Here is a 26,424-nt window from a genome sequence, read left to right as displayed (position 1 = left end):
GAAAAATACTTCTTATTACATTATTGCACCGTTTCCCATCTAGCTACACTCAGTAACCCATAATGTAAAAAGTGGTAATTTGTTTTTTGTTTTTTTTATCAATTTTGTGAAAACAAAAATATCAAAAACTATGGATTCTGTATTCAGAAACCTGTTTTAGTAATTTGTAGAAGCTCATTTGGCAGAAAGTGCACACCCACGGTTTCTTTGGTAAGTCTCCATAAACTCTGCATCTTTGTGGATCTTTCTGATCTTCCCAAACTCGTGTCAGATTGGATTAGGAGTCGTGATCATCAGGTCTCTCTAAAGATGTTTCTGTGGAGTTTAGGTCTAGGCTCCCATCAAGGACAACCAGAGACTTGTTTTGAAAGAAGGAAGAAGAAGGAATGAGTTCATGTAAATGTATATATACATGGCCAAGGCTCTTCTTGGCCATATACATGAACTCATTCCTCCTTGTTCTTCTTCTGGCCGCTTCCTTTAGAGGCCTCCACAGCAGAGATCATACATACTAGAGATGGCACGATACCACTTTTTTATGTCCGATACCGATACCGATATCATAAATTTGGATATCTGCCGATAACGATATGAATCCGATATAGTGTTTTTTAATCAACAAAACTGTTTTTTAAAATATCTTGCTGCATTTTGCAAGTCTGCAAGTTCATACTCAAGTTTAAAACAACAACTACACTAAAGCTATTCTGTTATACCTGTATACAAAAAAAATATTTCATAGTTCAGCAATACTGATCAATCTAATAAACTTAGACCTACACCATCCTCCCTATTCTGGTATTTGAAAGAGTACTTAGCATAAATATTAAGCAACCTAACTAATAGGGTTCCAACTCCCAGCAACAACAAAAATAAATAAATAAAAAATAGGGAACCACCCCTCACGCTCCACCTCATGATGCTTAATCAACGTAATCAACCTTAATTTGATGCAGTGTGAAAAAAAAATGCACAGAAATCAATTATTTTTCAAGAAATATTAAATAGATTCAACATCTTTCTTCAACAAAATTGCAGACTGCACAGATGGTACCTTCCCAAAGGAAAATGTACTATAGCTTACTAGGGTATATATATTAGACTTAATAGTCACTATATACAGTAATTGACTTCTATTCATTTTACATCAAATTAAAACTTTGGGTGTCAGATAATTATTTATTAAAAGCTAGACATTTTAAATGAGAATAAGAAAGAAAAGTATGTCTTTGTGCCCCCTTTTCCCAGTTAATGCCCTATCGGCCCCCCTGGCTAAACTTTGCTAGATCCGCCCCTGCACAGTTACCAGCCGTCAGCTACGTAGAAAAAGATCCTGGTGTAGAAAGTAATATTAAATAAATTGTAACAACAGCTTATCAAGCTTAAACGTGCTGCTGTTGTTCAGCCGCTGGTTTGCTCTTTCTGGCGCAAAGTGGACCAAAAACAAACAAGAGACACGGACTCGCGACAGAAAAGCCGATCAGCTGATCATTAGCAGTTTCACGATTGAAGTAGCAGCCGGAGAGCGAGAGGCAGTCGCTCGTTAAGCTTAACGTGGGAATGCTTTACAAACATTCAGAGATGGACTTACACACTTGCTTTACTTCTCTCGGGGATAACTTTGTCGGAGATGAAATGCCAGGTTGCTAGCGAAGCTCCAAATGCTATCCAGACCACCGACAGGTCCCGCATGCCACAGCTGCTCTATCACGTGATGCATACTGCTCCGACGTTCTGAGGCGAGTTACGGCGTGTTGCAAGTTTTGTGAGGTGCTTTCGTGATATTTAATGGATCGGATTACATTTTTTATTTTTCTCCGATATCCGATCCAGTAATTTAGGTCAGTATCGGACCGATACCGATACGTAATATCGGATCGGTCCATCTCTAATACATACATCTCATAGATGTCCTGCACCAGCCTCACATACTTCTCTGCCACTCCTGCCTTCAGGTTGAGTGTCATACCACTTCACCAATGTCAGGTTTTGGCACTGCGGCAGGTTTTTTGGATTTGGCTGCACTTATCCTTTCTTCACTTTTGACTTCTCTCCATGTCCCTGCTGCTTAGAAGCAAGCCCCATAGCATGATGCTACCACCAACATGCCTCACTTAAGTCACATCATTAGCAATTAGCTGGCATTAATTCATGTTTTCAGAATATGTTGGTTTGAGATCTGCCCAAAGAACTCAGCCTTTGACTCATCAGCCTAGAAAATCTTATTCTCTGCATGCCCAGTCACTGAGTTTGATTGGATGAGCTTCATGAAGGGTTTATTTGAATAAGATTCCTATTTGTTCCAAAGTTTTTCTCAATTCAATTATTGATACTATAGTTAGCCCAAAACTTAATGGTTACACACATAAATCTATAGTTCATAAATTCTGCCCTGATCTATGCCATAGATGTTATGACTTAAGGTTTTTTTGGCTGACATGCAGTGTGGACTGTAAGAACATATATGAATAAACAGGTGTGTGTTTCTAAGGTTTGTCCAGTCCATTGGCTTTGTCATGCCAACCAAATTACAGACACATTTGATAAATGTGTCGACTGACTGCACGGAGAGTGATTTTTTAACATGTCTGGTGAATATAGAAAGCTAAAATTTTATGATTTTACAGCTTTAACTACTACATTTTCACTTAAATTGATATGTTAATATTAATAACAGAATTAACTGAAACAATTACTAAACAGGTCTGGGGTATATGAAGTTTTATATCACAAAACAAGTACTCTACTGAATATGGCTGATGTATCAGTAATACATTTTGTGTGCTCAACACAAACTGAAGTACTTTCTGGGCACAGCTACAGTTTTGCCAGATTGTTTGGTATTATTTATTATTAGTATTATTTTTAGGACATAAAATCCTTAGAACTGGGACTTGGTTATAATGCATGAGGCATACCACCGAGCACTAGGCGAGATCTTTGTTTGTATTTTACGCTATATAGTTGTGTTTTTAAGCACAAAAATGTCAAATTCATGAGCAGGATGGATCACAACATAAAGCAAAAGAAAATGATCAGGTGGGGTTGTTAATCTTAATGCTGGGATTAGCATTTTTATTGTTTCTCCTTAGAAATCCTTTGGCCTCCTGTCTGTTTGTTGTCTCCACCACATTGCTAGAGTGCTTATGCTGGCAGAGTAAACATGTTCAGCACTATTACGCATTTTCACACACCTTTTAAAAACTGTTTATCTCACCACCACCATCCACTCGGTAACAACTAGGGCTGCCACAAACGATTATTTTGATAGTCGACTAGTTACCGATTATTTTTGCGATTAGTCGACTAATCAGATCATGCATCCATTGGACGTAAAACGTACGGCTTATTGCACCAGCAGCATCTGCTCTTATATAACTATCATTAGCTTACAGCTTTAAGATTTTAAGGTATGTGGTAACTAAAAATAAAGACAAGATGATAGTTTATTAAATTTTAATGAAATTTGCAGATTGTTTCGGTTTAATAAACTCCTTGCTATCTAAAATATAACAGGACACCGGAGTATTTTCCCCAGCATCTCACACTTCTGATAATCAGCTGTCTGCTTGACGTTTATTCAGCTGTGTAAAAACTATAAGTTTAATCTCAGCCAAACCGATTTACTCAGGAACAAATAAAATACTAAAAAAAAAGCCAAACAATAACATTTTGAAGTTATCTAAGTGACTTATATTAAATGTTTCACCCGAGTAGTGAAAGACGGCGGTGGGTTTGAAAACGATTTGCTGGGAGTCCGGTGTTCTCACAGGCTCTAGTGAGCCTAGCCCCCGGCTCGCTATCGAGCTAGTGGGTAACAGACGTCTCAGAAAACGTCAGAGCACTTTTGAAAATATGCGGTGTCTTGATAAACTGAGCAGATATTTGAGGTTTACACAGCTACATTCTCACCTGAAAATATGTTAAACTTTATTTTGTGACCCAGAAAGAATAATAAGAGTAATATTAAAACTAAGTAGCTGCCGCCATTGTTGGAAACTGAGCTGGGCCGCGCTATGAATTCTGGGACACAGCTACTTCTTCGGGGTTTAACGGCAGCTGGCATCCTTGTACATGCAGTGCTGCCATCTTCTGTTTCAGTCCGTTATTACACTCTTAAATCCTACTACTTATTCCTGCGTCTTTTGTGATCTTACAAAGCTTCAAACGACGCGTTGACTATTAAATCGGTCGTCGACGATTTTGATAGTCGACTAATCATGGCAGCCCTATTAACAACTTATCATTACACAAAGAGGGAAAAAAAAACACTTTCATCCAGCAGCCCGAAAGAAACCTTTTTTCTTTTTTACCCATTCATCTCACCTACGCATCTTTCTATCACCCCCCTTCTTTCCTGCCACTCACCCCACAGCCACTCTGTGCTGTGTTTGTGTCTCTTTCTGTTTTTGCTGTCACTGATGGTAGGCTGTCAATCTTGACAGATGTGTTTCCACTAAGGATGCACTAAAAGGTTATATCTGCTGTGCAGAAGAGTGATTGCAAAAGGTCAAGCGTGAATTATGAATGTGCAGGTGCTTTGAGAAGGAGCTTTAATAAAGTTGATATTATATATGTTAAGGTGTTTCTTTATACTACTTTAGCCACTTTCTAAGTGGTCACTGGCCATGGTGCAATAATAAAGGTGCATCCAAAGCTGCTTATAGCAGCACTTTGTTCAATATAATGATTCAGTGGAGAACAAACATTTAAAATGTAACTCACCTTCTTTACTGCTTCATCTTCGGCATCTTTTCTCTCCTGTGCTTAATTCCACACCCCTTGTTGTCTGCGTATGCACATTTCTCCACCTTGAAGTGAATAAAAAGAGTCAGAATGAATTTATAACATATGAAAACACTCCTGTGGTGCTCTGCTGGCTAACGTGCTGGTCCCTGTGCCATGTGCTCATGCTGTGCTGCTGCTCTCTGCTCTTTTTCTAGGTTCACTTCAGACATACAACAAATAATGTAATAAAAAATTAAATTAATGCACAAATCATTCCCCCTTTTTGTAGAACCAATAAGAAAACTCTAGTCTTCTTTGGACAGAGTGGTTGGCTTAAGACATTAAATGACTGTGTGCATAATCAACTAAGCCCCGTGTTGTTTGGCTGTAAAATCACAGCACTAACATGCTTGTTTTCAGCCTAAAACTCATCTTTTGGGGAGCTGTGTTTCAGGAAAGAGGGAGGAGATATGCAGAATTCATTTTAAGCCTATTTGTGCTTATTTAATCTAGTGCGTTAAATCCTTGAGGTGTTTTGAGGGAGGGTGAAAACAGTCTTTGTTTCAGGGTAACTACTCTCTAATATTGAAAAGCAGAGTGTGCAGATCACCTATACTCTTTTTCAGCTTCTGAAAAGTTTTAAAGAAAGGTTTATGTATGGAAAAAGAACAACAGTGAGATGTGTTTTTAGTAAATATTCCTTCCTTGTAATATCCTGTCAAACTAGAGTCACTATGCTTTTGAGAATCAACAAAGCTTTTGCAAATTAGGTTTCTAGAAAGCATCTCTTTTCTGATATTCCATGAAGGTGATGAAGAGGATGTGGCAGGGAGTTCATTGCGAGGGCATGGAACAGATGGTGGTCTGTCTGACGCTCGCCGGGTGGGACTTGGTTTGGACAGGCTGGACATACACCCACTCGCACAGACACAGGTCAGGGCGAGGGCACCAACACTCCAGGGGGCTTTAGGTCTGCTTTACATGACAAGGATGTGTGGATGCTCCAAACAGGGTGGTAATGAAAAGTTCATTAGAATTTGGTGCAGAAGTGGAATAAATCATATTCTCTTCATTGTGGTTTTTTGTGTTGGTTAATGACCAAGGGATTCACGAGCTTAAACAAATGCTAAGTAAGTGTATAAGGTCATTTTTGACTTGCCTGAATACAGAAAAGATTATTTCTACCATGCCAGACAGCTAAGTTAAACATGTAAATTAAATAACTTAGCAATATGATATTGCATGTATATAGCACATTTCATAACACAACACACAAACACACAATTAAATACAAGTCTGTGAGAATAAAAAAGGTTTTAAGTTTGTTTTTGAATAGACAGTTCTAACTGACCTCAGGGCAGCGGGCAGCTTCTTCCAACAAACTGGAGCACAACAACTGAAAGCATCCTCAGCACACTGAGATCTAATTCTAGGAGCAGCTAAAAGATGTGCACTTGATGACCTGAGAGGTCTGGTTGGTGTACACTGACCAATTCAGAGACCTACTGGCGAGGGCCAAACCACTGGGAGCTTCATGACATAAGAGAAGGGTTTTAGTGGTAATTCTGTTTTGAACAAAAGTAAGTTGGAGATAATGATTCTCCAACTTTTGACATGTTTAAATGTTAGAAAGCAGTTCTGGTAATCTTATTTAAATGGCTATCAAAACTGAAACCATTAACCAAAACAATGCCAAGGTTCCTGACATGTAAACTACATGTTAATTACTACCTTAGGAAATTTTTTAAACCAACAACAAATATTTCCATTTCATCTCTGTTGAGTTACAAAAAGGTTTCTAGACATCCACAAGTTAATGTCATGATTGTTTACGATAGTACCAACTAGGAGCATGTAATGTTAAAGAATAACAGACCAAGATAAGATAAGATAAGATAAGATAAGATAACCTTTATTAGTCCCACACGTGGGAAATTTGTTTTGTCACAGCAGGAAGTGGACAGTGCAAAAGTTATGAGGCAAAAATTAGAATACAATAAGAATAAATACAGTACACAGCTGTACAGAATAGAATAAAATAATATACTATATACAGTAGAATAAAATAGAATAAAAATATACAATAAGATAAAAATAGAATACGAATGCTATATACAACTGAGTAAAAATACAACGATGCCAGAAAAGATTATTGCATTTAGTGTTATTGCACATGTGTGGATGTGTGTGTTTGTTCAGTTAAAGTCTTTGTTGTGGAGTCTGACAGCAGTGGGGAGGAAAGACCTGCGAAATCTCTCCGTCCCACACCGTGGGTGCCGCAGTCTCCCACTGAAGGAGCTGCTCAGTGCTGTCACAGTCTGCTGCATGGGGTGGGAGACGTTGTCCAACAGGGATGACAGCTTAGCCGCCATTCTCATGTCACTCACCACCTCCACTGGGTCCAGAGGGCATCCTAGAACAGAGCTGGCCCTTCGGATCACCCTGTTCAGTCTCTTCCTGTCCCCAGCAGAGATGCTGCCGCCCCAGCAGACCACACCATAAAAGATAGCAGAAGCCACCACAGAGTCATAGAAGGTCTTCAGGAGTGGGCCCTCCACCCCAAACGACCTGAGTCTCCGCAGCAGGTACAGCCTGCTCTGCCCTTTCCTGTAGAGGGCGTCTGAGTTATGAGTCCAGTCCAGTCTGTTGTTCAGATGAACACCAAGGTACCTGTAGCTGTCCACAGCCTCAATGTCCATACCCTGGATGTTCAGTGGTTGCAGTGGAGAATGCTTGTGCCTGCGGAAGTCTACCACCAGCTCCTTGGTTTTACTGGCGTTGATCTGGAGGTAGTTCAGCTGGCACCAGTCCACAAAGTCTTGAGTCAGTCCTCTGTACTCCTTGTCGTCCCCATCAGTGATGAGGCCGACTATTGCAGAGTCATCAGAGAACTTCTGCAGGAAGCACTGGGTGGAATTGTGGGAGAAGTCTGCAGTGTAGATGGTGAAGAGGAACGGAGCCAGAACCGTTCCCTGTGGGGCCCCCGTACTGCAGACGACCCTGTCCGACACACAGCCCTGAGTCCTCACATACTGTGGTCGGTCGGTGAGGTAGTCCAAAATCCAGGTAGTGAGGTGATGGTCCACTCCAGAGTTCTCCAGCTTGTCCTTCAGAACCGAGGGAAGAATAGTGTTGAAGGCACTGGAGAAATCAAAGAACATGATTCTCACAGTGCTTCCAGCGGTCTCCAGGTGAGCGAGGGAACGATGTAGGAGGTGAATGACGGCATCATCCGCGCCAATGCCAGGCTGGTAGGCAAACTGAAGTGGGTCCAGTGATGAGCTTGTTAGGCGCCGAAGCTGAGCCAGGACCAACCGCTCCAGGGTCTTCATCAGGTGGGATGTCAGAGCCACCGGCCTGTAGCTGTTGAGGTCCTTGGGGCGTGAAGTCTTTGGCACTGGTACAACACAGGAGGTTTTCCAGAGCTGTGGGACTCTTCCCAACCTCAGGCTCAGGTTGAAGAGGTGCTCCATCACCCCACACAGTTGGTCCGCGCAGGACCTGACGACCCTCGAGCTGATGCCATCTGGGCCCGCTGCCTTCTTGGCTTTAATCCTCCTCAGTTCCCTCCTAACCTGGGTGGTTGAGAGAGACAGGCTGGAGCCTTGTGTTGAGTGTGTATTGGATGCTGTTGTTGGGGGTGGGGGGGAGTGAGCAGGGTGAATAGAGGAGGTGTGAAGTGTCTGAGGTGTCAGAGGTGGAACAGCAGCAGTGGGGGTGGGTGAGTCTGCAGCCGATGTTGTAGACTGTCTCATGGTTGAATCAAATCTGTTGAAGAAATGATTCAGTTCATTTGCCCACCTCACATCCCTCCCAGGCAGAGAGTTCTGCTGTTTGTGGCCTGAGATGGTTCTGAGGCCTCTCCAGACTTCACCAACGTTGTTTTGCTGAAGCTGGTTCTCCATCTTCTGCCTGTAGCTGTCCTTCCCATTCCTTATCAGTCCCCTCAACTCTCTCTGCACCCTTTTCAACTCCTCTTTGTCTTTGGATTTGAAGGCCCTCCTCTTCTGCTTGAGGACAGCTTTAATTTCTGGGGTAATCCAAGGTTTGTTGTTGGAGAAACACCGTACAGTCCTGGTAGGTACGGTGTTATCCACACAGAAATTAATATAGTCAGTAATGCATGTAGTAAGGCTGTCGATGTCCTCTCCATGGTCGTCACAGATCACCTCCCACACAGTCGACTCAAAACAGTCCTTAAGAGCCTCCTCGCTCTCCTCTGACCATCTCTGCACTGTGCGGGTGGCTGGTGGCACCCTGCGCACTAAGGGCTCATACACAGGGACAAGGTGCACCAGGTTGTGGTCAGATTTGCCCAGTGGAGGGAGAGGTGATGAACTGTATGCCTCTTCAGCATTGGCATACAGTAAGTCCAGTGTTTTATTGTCTCTGGTTGAGCAGGTCACATACTGGGTGAAGGTGGGCAGTGTGGAGTCCAAAGAGGCATGATTGAAGTCCCCTGATATTATGAGAAGGGCTCTCGGAGATTGTGTTTGCAGTCTGCTGACCACTGAGTGGAGAGTGTCACAGGCTGCATCCGCGTTGGCCGAGGGGGGGACATACGCTGTTATTGCGATAACATGCGAGAATTCCCGGGGCAGATAGTACGGACGCATGCTAACGGCTAACAGCTCAATGTCTCTGCTGCAGAGTTGTTCTTTCACAGTGATGTGCCCAGGGTTACACCATCTGTCGTTCACAAAAACTGCCAGTCCCCCTCCTTTCCTCTTACCGCTCTCTCTCGTCCTGTCCGCTCGCAGCATCTGAAATCCTGGTAGTGTCACGCTCAAGAACTAACCCTTGATCAAACCCTGATTTATATTTTTATTTCTGCAGATCTAAACCTACTAATGGAAACAAAAAAAACTTCTGCCCTTCAGGTATGATAAAAACTAATCAAGAACCTGACCTATAAAACCAGCTGAGCAAGCTGTGCTTATCAAACATTTTAGCTCCAATCATAGACTAATTCTGAGGTCTGGTGCTAAATGAGTGTTAAGAATTAGATGGAATTATCCACACGTAAAATGATCTTGAACACCAAATTCAAACCATGAAGTACTTTATTAAATATTTTTCCATGTAGGACATAAAAACTATATTTTAATGTCTGCTTGTTCACTATGCTCATATATGAAAAAGCAGACTAATTTATCATAATATGCTTTTATCCTCATTACATAAATGCAAACAGTGAGACATCAAAAAAATTTTTTGCTCTTTTTTGTAAGCTACTTATTCATATATGAGACAAAGTCTTAAACTGTTAGTATTAGTGTCAGTCCGTGATGGACACTTATTTACAGATATGCATAACAACAAATTCCAGAGACACTGTTCTAAAAATGTTTTAGTGACAGTTATTTACCAAGAGCAACGTATACGTAGACGTAATGTAGACACGTACAATGTCACTGTTCATTTTGAGATGAGCTACTACATGTATATTTAGTTTCTATAAAGATTCTATTTTAAGATTATTGTTTTGGCATTTCTTTGCTGTTGATAGACAGTGAAGCAGCGAAGAGAGACAGGATAGTGTGGAGAGAGACAGGCAGAAGATATGCAGCAATGGCCCCCTGCTCACCCTACTGAGCTAAAGTGGAACCTAATATACATGTTGATAATCCTGGTATCCTGGTAGTTTACGCTATAAATTTCATCCAGATTGATTAACGTATCTACGAGGAGTTAGGGAACAGACATAGATACGCTACAATTTTTATAGTAACACATTTATAATATGAAATGTTTATGAAGGAACTTCTCAACCACACAATGTTTTTGGTATGAATACTGTACCACTAAAAAACATTATAGCAAAAACTTAAGTCAAAGATGAGATTTCACATCTTCTGTGCCCTCTCTTCTCTGTCAGAAAAGATGAGAATTTCAATTTCACACTCTGCTGGGGTGCATAACACACACATCACTAAAACCCAGGTACACAAACAGACAGATGGGGGGAGGGTTGGCTTGTTAAAAATGGAGCAATATATGTATTCATGAATGAGTAAACAGCCAAGGGATGAACATAAATGAATACATTAGACACAAGAAAAGACCTAAAGACCATATACATGCATTGAAAAGTTACCGGCATAACCTTTGTTATATTTATTACATTATTTAACCTAAATGACGCGTTTGACTTCAACTAAACATCTCCTTTAATCTTTCTGTAAGTAAACTGCAGCTCTCCAGTATTACAGTATTCACTACCTGCACTGTGAATAATTCATGTATGCGGGATAAATAGTTAAATAGGCAAAACACGTCTGTCAAAAGTAAAAATGACTACGACCTTGCCTGCAAAAATAGGTGGAAGAGGGTTGCATAGATAGGGAAGAGAAGCGATAGAAAGATAGAAACAAACCCAAAAAATGAACAAATGAGAGAAAAATCCATCTCTTGTTAAAGAAAAAACCTTCATATGTTGGAGTGTGATACGGAAATAGGCCCTCTGTATTCATGAATCTCTTAAGAGCACAATCAATGGGGTAAGCAATACATAAAAGATGAGGCTGAGTTTGACCTGTGCACTGAGGGGGAGGGGAGAGTGTTCTGCAGAGCCTGGACTGGAGGAGATGGCGATTTAGACTCTGTTGGGGCATCCTTTGAAGTTTTGGCAGATGAGGATGGACTGTGGATCAGCCCGTGGCCCTGCTGCATTAACCCCCCAAGCCCCAGCTATGCCTGCACTGAGTCAGCAGCAGCGGCAGGCTCCCTGCCTGGCCAGCATTGTGCATAATCTCTACACTATAGTGTAGCACAGATCCACTACAGAAAGCCATCATTCAAACTTCAGCAGTGATTATCTCTTTGCTTTATTACATTTTCACAGCAGCATGACTTCTCACCAGTCAGCTACAGATCTGATGTTGATGCTCATTTTGGACAATGATGGAATTTGTGGAGCACGAGCTCATAACATCAACCTGCAATCATTGCGGTATTTCTTATCTGCTAGCACACAGCACACAGAAACACATAAATAAAAGCAAAGACCATTATCATGCTGAAGATCAAGATCGGCACAGATTGGAAGTCACACTTACACGCATGGAAGCACGTAAAAATACACACAAGCAAACTGCTAGTGCACTTGTGCCCGATTGTTTAAAGCATGTGCAGACACTAAATAGAGGTGATTCACGTCAGAAAGAGGATTAGAGGGGGTTGTGAAAAAGCTGAGAATTATTGACAGAAAAGAGGGGGATTTAGATTTAGCTTTGCCAGTCCGCAAGTGCCTCTAACTCCTCCCCTCTCCCCTCCATGTACAACCACTTACACATAAACTAGCGATGACTCAATAAGACCGTGTCAGGTCACTTTGAACTGACATTGCTCAGGAAACTTATTCCAAGCAGTGGTTTGCTCTGACCCCATCTTTTCTATCAGCGCTTACCCTAACGCTACAAACCCAGTCATGTATGCACGTACAGTAAGCATCTCTCAAAGTCCAGAGGGCCATGCATTACATAATGAAAGAAAGAATGATAGAGAGTCAGACGGGAACTTGTAGAATCTCATCTATCTGCAGGAAAACAAACTAATCCGATTCAAAATACAACCAAATCTCTGTATGATTAAAATAATTCCACATTCTGAATTAATCGAGGGGATGACTAAACTAACCAGGATGCATCTTTCAAGGTTAAAGTTTCAGTCATTTTTTCAGTGCATACAAAAATACCTCAGCTGCTCTGAAATATAGACAAGCCTGTGTTATCGCTACTGTCCAGTGAGACAGATGCAGGGTAAACATTTTGATGTGGGTTAAGCGTGAAGCATGGCTAGATGTATAGACACATGTGCATGACTGTGAATGTGTGTTTTTACAAGGGCACTGAGATGTGTACAGTATTTGCAATTGAAATGCTGGGCGTGATTGTGAGGCAAGGCGGGAGGCTTGACGGCACCCCACCTGGCTCGTTGGACTTCCAAAGGGCACACTTAATGAATTCACAGTGCTGTAATGTGAGAACCGCACACTGATGACAGGTACTCATTTATTAAAAAGCAGGTGTTTGTGCGTGTGTGTTTGTGCGTGTGTGTTTGTGCGTACATCAGTATGTGTGAAGATGCATGGAATAGAGGACGGAGAATCAAGACGATGTTTGAATCCTTACTGTAGAAGCTTTTGTTGTGTGCCGTCTGAGATAACAAGCTTATTTACCATGAATGATACAAGCTTATTTACAAGTGACAGAAGTTTTATTTTACAGCTGGAGCTTATTTGTGTCATATTGCACGCAACTTCTAAATCTCTTTTTTAAAATTACTTCTTTATATACTTATCTGTAACACCAATATTTCAACTGATTCCAGTTTTGTGGGATGTCACCATATTTATGCAACTAGTTTTAAATTTAGTACCTCTCTTAAAGCTATCCAGAGAGAAGAGTAGAGTTGAAAAATTAGATTTAAGATTGCTTCCTTATCCAACTGTTGATTCTTGATAGATCCAAGCATGAATGTATCTTTGACTACACGGGGGAAAGCATGCTGTAGGTATAAAATTCGATGTGCTATCTTTTGTTGTTATCATCTGTCTATATCTGTTATTATCTTTGACATCTTTGTGAGTTTATGTCAAAACATATTATGGGATAAATCCTAAAACATCCAAAACAGCATCCAAAGCAGGAAGAGTTTCCAAAACGATCCACTATAAACTGCAGTTGAAATGTAGTGGAAGCATAAAGAGAACATATGGTGCATTATCCCTGACTGTGTAAGTGCAATGAGTCTTAAAGTAGGGCTGCCACAAACGATTATTCTGATAGTCGACTAGTCACCGATTATTTTTGCGATTAGTCGACTAATCAGATCATCACCCATTGGACGTAAAACCTACAAGCTGTAGGTTGCACCAGCAGCATCTGCTCTTATCTAACTATCATTAGCTTACAGCTTTAAGTGTTTAAGGTGCTAACTAAAAATAAAGACAAGATGGTAGTTTATTAAATTTTAATTAAACTTGCAGATTGTTTCGGTGAAGTTTAATAAACTCCTTGCTATCTAAAATATAACAGGACACCGGAGTAAATTCTGGAGCATCTCACACTTCTGATAATCAGCTGTCTGTTTGACGTTTATTCAGCTGTGTAAAAACTATAACTTTAATCTCAGCCAAACCGATTTACTCAGGAACAAATAAAATACTAAAAAAAAAAGCCAAACAATAACATTTTAAAGTTATCTACGTGACGGCCGGGAGTCCGGTGTTCTCACGGCTCTAGTTAGCCTTGCCCCCGGTTAGCTATCGAGCTAGCGGGTAACAGAGGTCTCCGAAAACGTCGGAGCGCTTTTGAAAATATGTGGTGTCTTGATAAACTGAGTAGATATTTGAGGTTTACACAGCTACATTCTCGCCTGAAAATATATTAAACGTTTATTTTGTGACCCAGAAAGAATAATAAGAGTAATATTAAAACTAACTAGCTGCCGCCATTATTGGAAACTGAGCCGGGCGCTATGAATTCTGGGACAGAGCTTCTTCTTCTTCGGGGTTTAAGGGCAGCTGGCATCCTTGTACATGCAGTGCTGCCATCTTCTGTTTCAGTCCGTTATTACACTCTTAAATCCTGCTATTATTCCTGCGTCTTTTGTGATCTTACAAAGCTTCAAACGACGCGTCGACTATTAAATCAGTCGTCGACGATTTTGATAGTCGACGTAATCGTGACTAGTCGACTAATCGTGGCAGCCCTATCTTAAAGTAAAGTGAACACCACTGTGATAGAGAAAAGCATAAAGCACCAATCACTCTATACAGTTCTCCACCTTACAGTCTGACTGAGTAGATGGTGATTGGTAGCATAACACAGCCCTGCGGACTATTTCTTTCTCTTTGCCTTTAGGTAAGTGTTACTATTTCCACTGTTAAACAATTTCATACAGTTAATGTGGCACACAACACGTACAGTCATGTGAAACATTAAGTACAGAGCTGTGACAAGTTTATTCTTGTCACAGCTCTCTTAAGGTCTCACCACAGCAGGGTGGATTGAGGTTCTACTGGATTGCAGTCTGGACTTTGACTGGGCCATTGCAATACCTTGATTCTTTTCTTTACGAGCCATTTTGTTAAAGTTTTGATACTGTGCTTGGGCTCATCGTCCCCAAGTTTTTGCTGTCAGATAGATGCCCTCACATTTGGCCCAGGAATACTTTGAGTTCATGGTTGACAGCTCCTGTGGCTATAAAAGAAGTCCAAATCATCACAGCTCCACCACCATGCTTGATAGCTGGTATGAAGCATTTGTACTGATATGCTTTGTTTGGTTTTCTCCGACTATAGAATACGGACAGACATTCAGAAGTCTCGTTCAGATGCCACTTTTTAAACAAGAACGTGCTAACCTGCCATGTTCTTTTCAGAGAGACTTTCTACATGGAAGCCTTCCAAACAAGCCCTACTTTTTAAGTCTTTTTCTAATTGTACTGTCACAAACTTTGATATTTAACATGCTGATTGAGGCCTGTAGAGTCCAAGGTGTACCTCTTGGGTCAGACATCAGACACAAGGAAGGAATTTTTAAAAATCTCCATATGAGCTCTGATCAGCTTGATCTTTCAGTCTCTGACAGAATTAAGAAATTTGAAAAGCCCATTTTTTCCCCAAATTGTCAAAGACTGAGCGTTCAGTTCTCCTGTGTGAGATATGCACACCTGTAGTGATGCCCTTTAATCAAATCAAATTATTGCCCATGAGTCAGGGACGCATTCTGAATGCTAGTACATACACTTCCTTACACCTTATGCGTCCTTACATATGTTATATAAATGCTTAATCTGTGATGCTTTAATAAATTCCGAAAGGTCAAGTGCAGGTCTATAAAATGTTGCACATTTCCAATAAATTCAGCATTAATTCAACAGACAAAAAGAAAAATTATAAATAAACTGGACTCGCCTCCAAGGCCTTAGCTTTGAGAGACAGAAGTAGAGGGAGTGAGAAAAGCTGTTTTGTCATAGCTCTCCACTCGTCTCTGCCTCTCCATTCATAACCGTTTCTCTTATCTTCTTTCTGTCGCTCGTTTTCCAAGCTTATTGCCCCCACAACCTTATTCGCAATCTTTTCTTCCCTACTTTCTTCCACTCTTTTGTTCGCTCTCATGCATAATCTGTGTTCTTTCCTGTCCTCACTTTACTTTCCCTGGAGACAATTTTGTCTGTCTTTCCCAAGCTTCTTCTTTTTTCACTCTATCACTTGCCAGTGCTCAGTCAGAATAACAACAGCGATCTATCAGAACATTTTTTTTTTGTAACCAGAGGACAATTTTCTGGACCTGGCAGAGCATCAGCCTATTGCTAACTCTAACAAGACACTGTAATAATAATAATAACAACAACACAACAAAATCTGATTATTACATTTGTGCTGCAGCAACGGAAGCTGCAATAGTGGCTCAGCAAAAGTCCAGGCCAGTGAGTTCATGCAAATTCCCGAGGTTACCATGGGCTGTGAATGACTGACATGAGCGGAGGGGAAGGGTGCATGCAAATAGTGGTTCGAGAGATGGGCGTGCTCAGTGATTAAGTGGAAACACAAGCCTGGGACTCCAATCAGGCCAAATCAATGTGAACAAATTCTGTACCAATTGAGAAACTGTGGTTCAATGCCCAGGACCTAATTTAATTTCTTTCAGAGTCCTTGCTGTGAAGGAATTGATTGAAAGTCCTGGACACATGCCAGTAAAGTGAAAGAACACAGCTATGTGAGGTTTTTTACTCTTCACAGACAGATCTCTTGGTATTCAGGAAATACGTTGATTTTGATGCATTTTAATGTATCTACCCCATAGCTCAAGACTCTGTAATGCTTTGAAGAGATGATAAATGGAGCAAAATGGGAATATTAAGAAGTATGTGCACAAAGGTGCCCTCTCCTCCTCACACCACAAGAAAATACAACATTTTCTGAAGTAGACACATGCAAGAAACTCGGGGTGGATTTTTTTTTTTTTTTCGCCAAGAGCAAGAGACAGTAGGGGACGTGAAAAAGAGATGGTGACTATGATAGTACAATTTTCCAGAATATAAACTTCTTTGTTGTGAAAATCTCTTTAACAATTTGTGGTGGTTAAAAGTAGCTCCTGGCACTGTGAGATAAAGGGTTAGATATCACAACAAGGGCTCTGCTATGTTCAGTGTTGTACAGCTGCCAAGTACTGGTTGTAAGCAGAAACTGAATAATGTCTTCATTGTTTATTTTACCTTTGTTTTACCTGGAAGTCCCACTGAGATCGAAATATTGTTTACAAGAGATATCTGGTCAAGGTAGCAGCTGTACAATTACATAACATATTTAAATGCAGGACATGCAACCTGATATACACAAATCTACAACAAAAAGAGCAGTGGGCTATCAAAAAAAATCCTCCTTCACCACATCCATTATGATGTCCATCATTAATGGGTGTAATTGTACCTAAGTAAAGACCTTATGGCAAATTATTCCTTGTCCAAGGTCTATAATCAGAAAATGGGTGGGTTGAAAGCAGGAGTACATTGAACTAAGGCTCTGTAAAAATGGAAGAGTTTGTATTTGAATACAATAAAATCATGAATCCTACTCAGAAAATTAAAATCAAAGTAATGGGCCTCAGTTCTGCAAAGGGAAATTATTACTTAAAATGCACTATTTACACGTTACAAGTGCTCATTTGTTTTAGGAAATGACTGAACCTTTTTATTCCACCACATGCCCAAAGTGCTCTTGAGATCCCATGACTGTGGAGACCAATTTGTGTACTGTGACTCACTGTCAGGTTCAAAAAACCCATTGAGATGATCTAAGCTTTGATCTGGCTATTAGAAGATGGGTACACTGTGTTTCCTGTTCTTAGTCGACAGGAGTAGCACCCGGTGTTTCCCATCTGCTTGAAGGTTGAATGTAATGTGGGTTCAGAGATGTCCTTGTGCATGCCTTTGTTGTAAAAAGTGGTTATCTGAGTTACTGATACCGTTCTATAAGCTCAAAGCAGTCTGGTCATTGTCCTCTGACCTCTGGTATCAACAAGGTATTTTTTACCTAGAGAACTACTAGAACTAGGGCTGTTCGATATAACGATATATATCAGATGATATAAAAACGTCTATGTTTCATTTTACGCTATCGTTTGTTTCGTGGTGTCGCAAAATAAACTGTTTACGGCAATATTTTTTCATCCTTTTGATGGTCACTGTAGTGGCTATATGAATTTCTTCTTTCTCTCTTTCTCTTATATGTAATATAACCACACTGACGGACAAGCACCTGTTTTTATGCGTTGTGGTTAGTAACAACGACGGTAACACCATGTCCGCTTGTTTATGTTCCACATAAACCTTTCACAATAAAGCTCAAGATCCTGTTGAGACTTTTCAAAATAAACTGAATCACGTGAAAGAGCAGATTATTTACGGATGAGAATTAAAAGAGCCGCCAGGTGCTAAAAAATAAACCTTAGACTCAAACGTTAGAACAGGCTTTTCCCCGCAGCACGCCGTGTAATAAATACTCACAAAGAAAACGGCGGCCTTTACAACTTATGCCTAAAAACGTATCGTTTCATGCATCAGTTAAAACACTCGACTCCAGCTACATGACGTGCAGCTGGAAACACTTCACACAAGTCGAGCTGCCCGAGATTCACGTAATTTACAGAAAATGTTACATTTTTGTGATTTATATCGTTATCGGACGATAGAATTCTTATATCGGGATATGAGATTTTGTTCATATCGCACAGCCCTACCGAGAACTGTTGTAGATCAGCAATTTCAGAAATACTCAAACCAGCCTGTCTGTCAGCATCAACCAGACCACATTCAAAGACACTTAAATGACATTTCTTACCTATTCTGATGCTCAGTTTGAATTCAGTAGGTCATTTTGACCATGTCTCCATGCCTATATGTAAGAAATTGCTGCTGCTGCAAAGGGGAATTGATTGGCTGATTAGATATTTGTGTTAAAAAGAAATTGAACAGATGTGCCTAATGAACTAACCAGTTAGAGTATGTTTTCACAATAACCATTACCTCCATAATGTAAACTATTGAAACTCCGTATTTTACCACTAAATCGACCACAATTAACATTTTTATGTCTGACTGTATTGTACATTATTCAATTTGTCTGGTCAGCGACATCAGAGGTAAACACCAGTCGCAACCCAGAAGGTGGTGCGTTCATGAGTCAAATATTCTGAGAAATGTCACTCCATTGCAGAGATGACTTGAAATGCTTTGCATCTTGAGCTAATGCTTTTGTGGCCAGAGCAGACCACAAAGAGCAAAGTGATAAGTAACTCTGGGACGTCTTTGCCAGGCTGGATTATTGACACACACGCACATACACACACATGCACACACACTACCAAACAACAGAAGGTGTTTGATTGTCAGAAGCTGTTTATTTAATTGTGCCAAAGTGTTCTATGCTGTACTGTTTAGGTTTTTTTTCACTTGTTTTTCATGTATTGCCCAAACATAAACTGAGAGAGAACGGTTATTTGAAAAAACACTTAATCCTTTGAATTCATAAAAGTGCTTGCATAACTGCAACATCCTCTTGAGAAGTATAATTCACTGAGATTTCCTTGACTTTTTAAGGTTACGCAACTCAGCGTTTCTGCTGTTTTGAATAAACTGATTGGATGAAAGAGAGAAACAGACAGTTCTCACACAGACCTACCAAGCTGAAGGAAGTAAACATCACATCACTGAGCTTGTGTAAAAGTGCAAAACTCTATCTATACTGTAGGGCAGCAAGCATAGCATATCTTTAACCACACTGTTAAACCCTGACATGGAGTGAGCCTGGCAGAGAGAGTGAGAGCGAAAAACCCTCATGTCATCCGCAGCAAGCAAAGTGGGACTGAATGAGCATCTGGACTGCCACTTGGATGAGTTACAGCTGAGAGACAGATGTATCATACAGGTCAGAGGCCCCACAAAAGAACAAACAGATTAGATCAAAAAAGGGAAACTATTGGACACAAAACACGGTCTGTCAGGGATATAGGTCGGCATTTGAGAAAGCCAGAGTTTTATAATCTTCAGCAAAATTGAAAGACCACATGAAAAATGAGAGAGGATAATAATGTGTGTTTTTGGGGTTTTTTTATACCCAAGGAATATAACATCAAGCAAGCACTGAGTAATTTTGCACTGTTATGAGACAAGGTATTAAATGCCGTAGAAAAGCTACAATTCGTTTGGCTCGAGTACTCTGTTACATGTAATCACATTTCTCTGACACAGCTTTGCTCTCGCTGGCAGGCTGAATACAGTGTAATAAAGCATAGCATGCCCTGTAGTACACACTTATTGTCTCTCGAGAATCCCATGGTTTCCTCACCACACAGACGTAACCTTTACAACCCAAACACAAAAGCATCAATAACCACGAGAACAAAACATCATCAAGAACAAACATCTTGCTTGTATAATGAAAGCATCAGGGCAGCTCAGTGATGCAGCAGTTAGCATTGTTGCCTCACAGCAACAAGGTCCTGGGTCCAAATCCAGGCTGGGATTTGTATGTTTGGGCGGAATCTCTATCTTCCTTCACCGGTACAAAGAAGAAGAAAAAGGAAAAATGCTAGTTTGGCTGTAGGTATAAATGTGAGACTGTTGTGATGGGGCTGTGATAGACTCCAGCCTCTCTGTGCCCCCGAACTGGACAAGTGGAAGGAAAATGGATGAATGGCTAAATAGATCTTAAAAACACATAAAACCAAGAAGCCAACTTTAACCTTTTATGTAAGGGAGAATTTGTCATGTTCAATTTAAGACATTCCACATTATTAGGTTCTCAAAACCTAAAAGAATTTCCTCATAAGAAAAGCTACAATTTATGTCCACACATGCACACCTACTGCTCCCTCACTACTTCCATAAACTACCGCTTTCACTCTTGTCCAGCATATCTATTATGTTTCTTTAGCACGTGTCTAAAGCAACTAAATTTCAACCCTTTATCCTTGAACTGTGGAACATGAGCTGCCCCTCTGATGTACTCATTACTATTCCTGTCCTTTGTTGCCACTCCCACTCCCAATACTAATCCCAGGTCCTTTTTTTCAGCCACTTTATTTCAGCAGCACTGTGTGCAACCGATACAACATATCTGGTCTCACTACCATCATGCAAACTTGCCATTCTATGCAAATAGATGTCAATAATAACAAACTGTAAAATTATGAATTTCCTGCATTTTATGGACTCATTTTGCAATGAAAGACTAGAGACAACAGTGGCACTTTACTGCTGTACAATCTATGTGATAACACATTGTGAGTCCCATATGTAAAATAACAATATGCTCCTATTGTTTTCAGCCATCATTTTAGAATAACTACAATCATGGTGTCATTTGCGCAGCACTGCAGTTAGCTAATTGAATACAATGGACCTTTTTCATTCTGACTTGTTATAGCAGAGGAAGCCAGGTGAGACAAGGTTTGTTTACAATGTTCTCAGAAAGATAATAATAATCAACCCAAACATCAATTTAGCATAATAGTTCAATTAACAGTGATTGAATAAATAAGAGTATCACAATGTGACCAACATTCTTGCTAATAAAAAAAAAAAAGCCCATCACACCATTATCAACTAAGCAGATTAATAAAACATTAAAACCTGTTCTCTCACTGTGATAAACTGCAATAATTATGCAACACTGTTTGCATAATTTTGCACTACTCTGCACACGTCCTTGTACAGTAGCTCATTTGGCTTAAGGCACTATGTTCATACTCCCGCTCCACTTTCCTCAGTTATCTCTTAAATTTCCTGCAACTACCTTGCACATTAATATTACTGTGCCCCAGTGCACCGGTGGACTGCCACCATCCGAGCAAAACTGTAATTTACTTGTTTGAATAAAACGCTATAGGTTATATTTTTCTGCTCTTCCTTATACTTTTATGCTAGTTAATGTTTAGGTATGCTTAAAAGAAATAGTTCTATATTTTGAAAAATATGTTTATATTCCTTCTTGCTGCTGAATTTGATGAAAGCATTAAAACTAATCCCAGGTCTCTGTGTTAATTACCAGAGCCAGGCGCAGGTAGCTTAGCTTAGCCATTCAGAGGCATGGGAGGCGCAGCTGAACTGTTATGAGTTTATACTTTTTCTGTCTTGATTATGAGTCTTGACAATGAAGCGATTAAGAAAGCATTTTAAAAAATGAAAAGTACTGTAGTGGCCCGAGGGGAGGGGCAACTCGTGCAAAGACTGGCATCGTTCGTGTGGATGTTAGTGTGTTAAATTACAGTGTTATAACAGTTATTGTAATTATTTTGTTTGGGTACCTCAGTATTATTGTTAATTTATGATATGGGCTCCAGTGTTTTCTTGTCTGTTTGACTAAGTGTGGTGTTGAGTGTAGCTAACAATGGACCACCATGATGGAGACTGCTGTCCATATTAATGTGTGTATTAATACAAATATAAAATCATTCCTGGTATTGGCTGTGGGCGTCACAAAGAGTAAAGTACAACACTCACATAATTGCAACTGCCTTTTCTAATACCAAAGAACATAATACCAACCAACATACCACAGGACTAGTGTAGATAAACTGTACTAACAATATTTGCTGAATTAAAATTAAAGTAAATTAATTAAATTTAATTCTTATTAATCTCTAATCTAATGTAATTCTTAATTAAAATTAAGAAAAAAGTAATACAAAGTGACCTCAAGAGGACAGACAACCAACAAGACATAACAGCACCACTCACTTTATGTTACCATAAGATATTGACTAACAGATGGATGGTAAACATGTCTAGGAGTCCTTGAGGATTCTTTTCTACCCCAGGTACTTGAATCACTGCTTTTGTTGTTTGTTGCCCAAACTCAACTTTCTCTTACTAATACTAATAAACTGGATTGACAAATTTGGGGAAAAACCGTTTAGAATTTATGATCAAGTGAATTAAAAATGCTTAGCTTGTGACAATAAATCTACAAATTAACAAACATTACAAATGACATAATTTAACTATATATTTTGCAGATTCTGGACCCAAATGCATGAAGTGGGAGTGTAAGGTCGCAACAGGGAGACAGGAATACACTGGAAAAAAATCATCTTTAATACTGTTAGGAGAAAGGAATACAAATAGTGTAAAACATTTGCAGCGCAGGCAATCCAAATAGCAGAAATCTTAGAAAGCATTGGGCAAGATGACACACAGATATGGGGGACAATGTGAAAAGACAAGGGAAAGCTCAGACAATTACATACATCCCAGATACCAGGAGGAGAGGTAACAGGTGGAAACACCTGGGAGGATTAACTTAAACTAATCAACACAAGGAGACAAAGGAAGTGAAACCTAACATGAGATAAAAGAACAGTTATCTAAATAAAACCGGAAGGGAGACACAACTGAATGAGTAAAAACAAAACAAAAAACAACTTGACAACTAAACAGGGAGACAAGAGAGACAAAAAGACAAATACAGAGACAAGACTAGAACTAAACAGCTAAATATTAGAGATCCATCCCAATCATAACCTAACATGTAGGACTTAGAGGAAGACATACAAACAGAGACTGCTAGAAAATATAAATGGCATACAGGAAAAATATAAACAATATAACCTATGTTACAAAAGAAAAAAGGAACAAACCCCAAGTGCAAATGATTCTCAAAACCTAAAAGAATGAACTAAAAAAAAAGAAAAGCTTATGGTCTAAAACCTGGGGATCATGACAACAACAGGTGTAATTCTAATGTTTCACTATGGAACCTCATTAGCCTAAACATCCCTCCATCATTCCAACCAGATAAATAACAGATAATGTCTATTTAAACATGCAGTGAACCCAAACATTAGCATTTGTGTGCAGAGAGTGAATCACAGACCTGCAGACTAACACTCAACCCTCCATCTGGCTGCCACTCGCTAGCGCTCTCTCGCTAGACAATCCCATAAGAAGCATATAAAGTCATTAAATCAGTGTGTACACACTATATTCTACCTCCCATTAACTTGTTAGCTCGTGTATAATTGTTCACAACTCTCTGCGAGTTACACAATTAATGCAGCGTGGGATCACACTTGGGCTTACTGAAAAAAAAAAGACAAAAAAAAAGCATAGCTCATCAGAAAAGATGCTTGGGCTTCTTTAAGGAAAAACATCTTTTTTATCACGCCTACATAACTATTTTTTGCAATATGAAAAGTATACTTATATGTCCAAACAGACCAAATGCAAGAATGCAAAGCAGATTCCAGTGTGTGTGAGAATGAATACAGATGTGCACCGGAACTGACTTCAAGGAATAATTATAAACACAACCATACACAGCATATGAATTTTATATTCTGCATCTATTTTGTATTCCCTGTCCAACTCTATAGCTGCACACTACGTGAAGCTAGTTTCATTGTAAGGAACCATGTGTCGTCCTAGATGCTGGTGAGAGGGGCACTTCTTGATCTCTACCTCAGCTAATCTGAAGTGAAAGTAGTCAGGCTATCAGTGGGGACTTTAAGGGGATTACACATGCTGAACAAACTAAGGCTTAGCGAGAATACTACACAACCAGGTGCATAAGCTCATACATATAACATTTACAAAAAGGCAGTGCATGTCTCCATGTCTCAGTCATGTTATTGACTGATGTTATTTTTCCATAGACCCATCAGTCGGTTCTAGAAATCTGTAATGATATTAAATGCTACATAGGCCGCATAGTTAGAGATTAAATAGTCCTCAGATGAATAATTCAATAAAAATTCAAGCAATAGTTGTTCGATTAAGCCTTTTAAAGACTTCAGAACTGGACTTCTACAGGCCTTGTGTGTCTTTTTATAATATGCCAACATGAACGTGTTTGACTGCACTTAAATTTTGATGACTCAGTGTCCAACTCTTCTATGCTATCCACTCTCCTCATGCCCAGCTGTGCCAAAGAAGCTGAGAGAGGAGTCGAGATGGGTCGAGTGTAGGTTATAGTTGGCAGCAAGTGTGGCAGTTATATCATCGGACTTATAGTAAGTGCCATCACCTGAGTAGACCGTGGTCCCAGGAGCCAGCAGCATTACACTGACAAGCAGGAATGCTTCCACTGCCTGACAGTTATTTGCTGATCTAAATGTCGACTAAACTGGACACAAACCTGTCTAGTTCCCCACTATCCTGCATCGGGCTTACAGGATTCCCATCAAAGAACAACACAAAGATTCAAGTAAATGATTAAATATGCATAGAAATGCTGACTAGATGTGCAAAACACACAGAATAAAGAGTATAGAATATAACCTTCAGCGGGCTGATCCGATTGCAACACACAATATGATCCTGAAAAATCATCATTAAGGACACGCAAAAAAGCCAAAACTGCAGTGCAAGATGAAATTTAAGACAGAAGCATATATTTTATCCGATGATCCCATGTAATGATTGACGCAGTAAGTCTGTATACTGTGTGCCAGAGCTTGTCTGAAATGCTTATCAAAATAAAAGCTTTAGAAAATGATTTCCCTTTGAGAAAAACCAAACCCCAAAAGATATAAAAATTAGGCTGTAAAAATTTAAAAAGTAGGCCATTATTTTACTTAAACAGCAGATTAAAGAGTCTAATAACAACAGATGTAGTGCATTTCTTCTTCTTCTTGACTAATACAGAATAGTCAGTTAATTATTTTTATTGACATTTGCTTAAGGGCAATCAGAGGATGTTGATGCATCACTACTGTGTGGTCTGGCTGTATTGGGGCTGTGCTTAAATCAATAGACACACATTGATTGTTAGCTATCCTATTACGTTAGCTGTCCAGTTGGCAGACGTTTTGCAGGTTGCTGTAAAAAGGTTAAATATGGTGAATGGTGTTCTTTTAATGTGTTAATGACATTGGCGTCCTCATTTGCCATGTAAACATTCAATTAATTTATTCCATTTTTGACTATCAAGAGAATAAAACTATCAGAATTAACGGTTGGCAAGAAACAATAGCTTAATTAGAAATCTAAATGCCTGGTGTGACTTCAACAGGATTTGTTCCAAGAATTTATTGTATGGCTTGCAACCAAACGCAATGTTTTTGTTTGAGCTTTTTTTTCCCTCCCTATCAAAGATGTTGCCCCAAATTGTGTGCCATTTGGAAACATGAGGTATTCCAAAAGCAAAGCCAACATTTAAAGGATGAACACAGGAAAAAATGTGGAATGTGTGTGTTTAGGCTTGAAGGAAATCTGCCATTTATCACAGTTGGGTGTAAGCACGATAATTGCAGCATTTACCAACAAACCTTCAAAAGCACCGAACCAGTAATGATCTCCCCTTGTTCTTATCTCGTGTTTTACACATTTTCCTCAGCTCACCTGTTCACATCAGCCAAAAATAAATGAGTAATAGCTTAATGGTTCACATGAAGCAGAACCATTTCCTTTTAATTTAAGTGACTGCATAAATTACAACATCACGAAGTGTAATGACTCACACATCGGTACATTTTGTTTTTTGCAGCCTGCGTATGAAGCAAAAACCCCCAGTGAACAAGGAAGAAAATAGTGTGTTTGGTGACACCCCTTTCCAATACACACACACACACACACACACACTTCTCTTTTCCCCATACCTCCCCTCCTACACACCAAATCATTATGACAGTGACTGCTCATCCCTCCGGCTGCCTCCTCGTCCAAGCTGGCCCAGATTCCATCAGATTA

The 26,424-nt window shown here is 39.8% G+C and overlaps 1 protein-coding gene across 1 annotated transcript in view; it reads right to left on the bottom strand.

Annotated features, from left to right (window-relative positions):
- The window catches only part of dlgap1b (discs, large (Drosophila) homolog-associated protein 1b), a 98,765-nt gene that overhangs the window by 57,814 nt on the left and 14,527 nt on the right, over positions 1–26,424 (bottom strand). The window contains exon 2 of the mRNA XM_085468259.1: positions 4,726–4,811. The gene's annotated coding sequence lies outside the window, so the exon portion shown is untranslated. The remainder of the gene's footprint in view (positions 1–4,725; positions 4,812–26,424) is intronic.

Source organism: Copadichromis virginalis, linkage group LG9, assembly GCF_057382275.1.
Source record: "Copadichromis virginalis isolate Kocher_CV1m ecotype Utaka linkage group LG9, C_Virginalis_male_GT1.1, whole genome shotgun sequence".
In the NCBI taxonomy this organism is placed as follows: Eukaryota; Metazoa; Chordata; class Actinopteri; order Cichliformes; family Cichlidae; genus Copadichromis; species Copadichromis virginalis.
The sequence above is the reverse complement of the archived record's forward strand: the minus strand, read 5'-3'. Positions and strand labels throughout refer to the sequence as shown.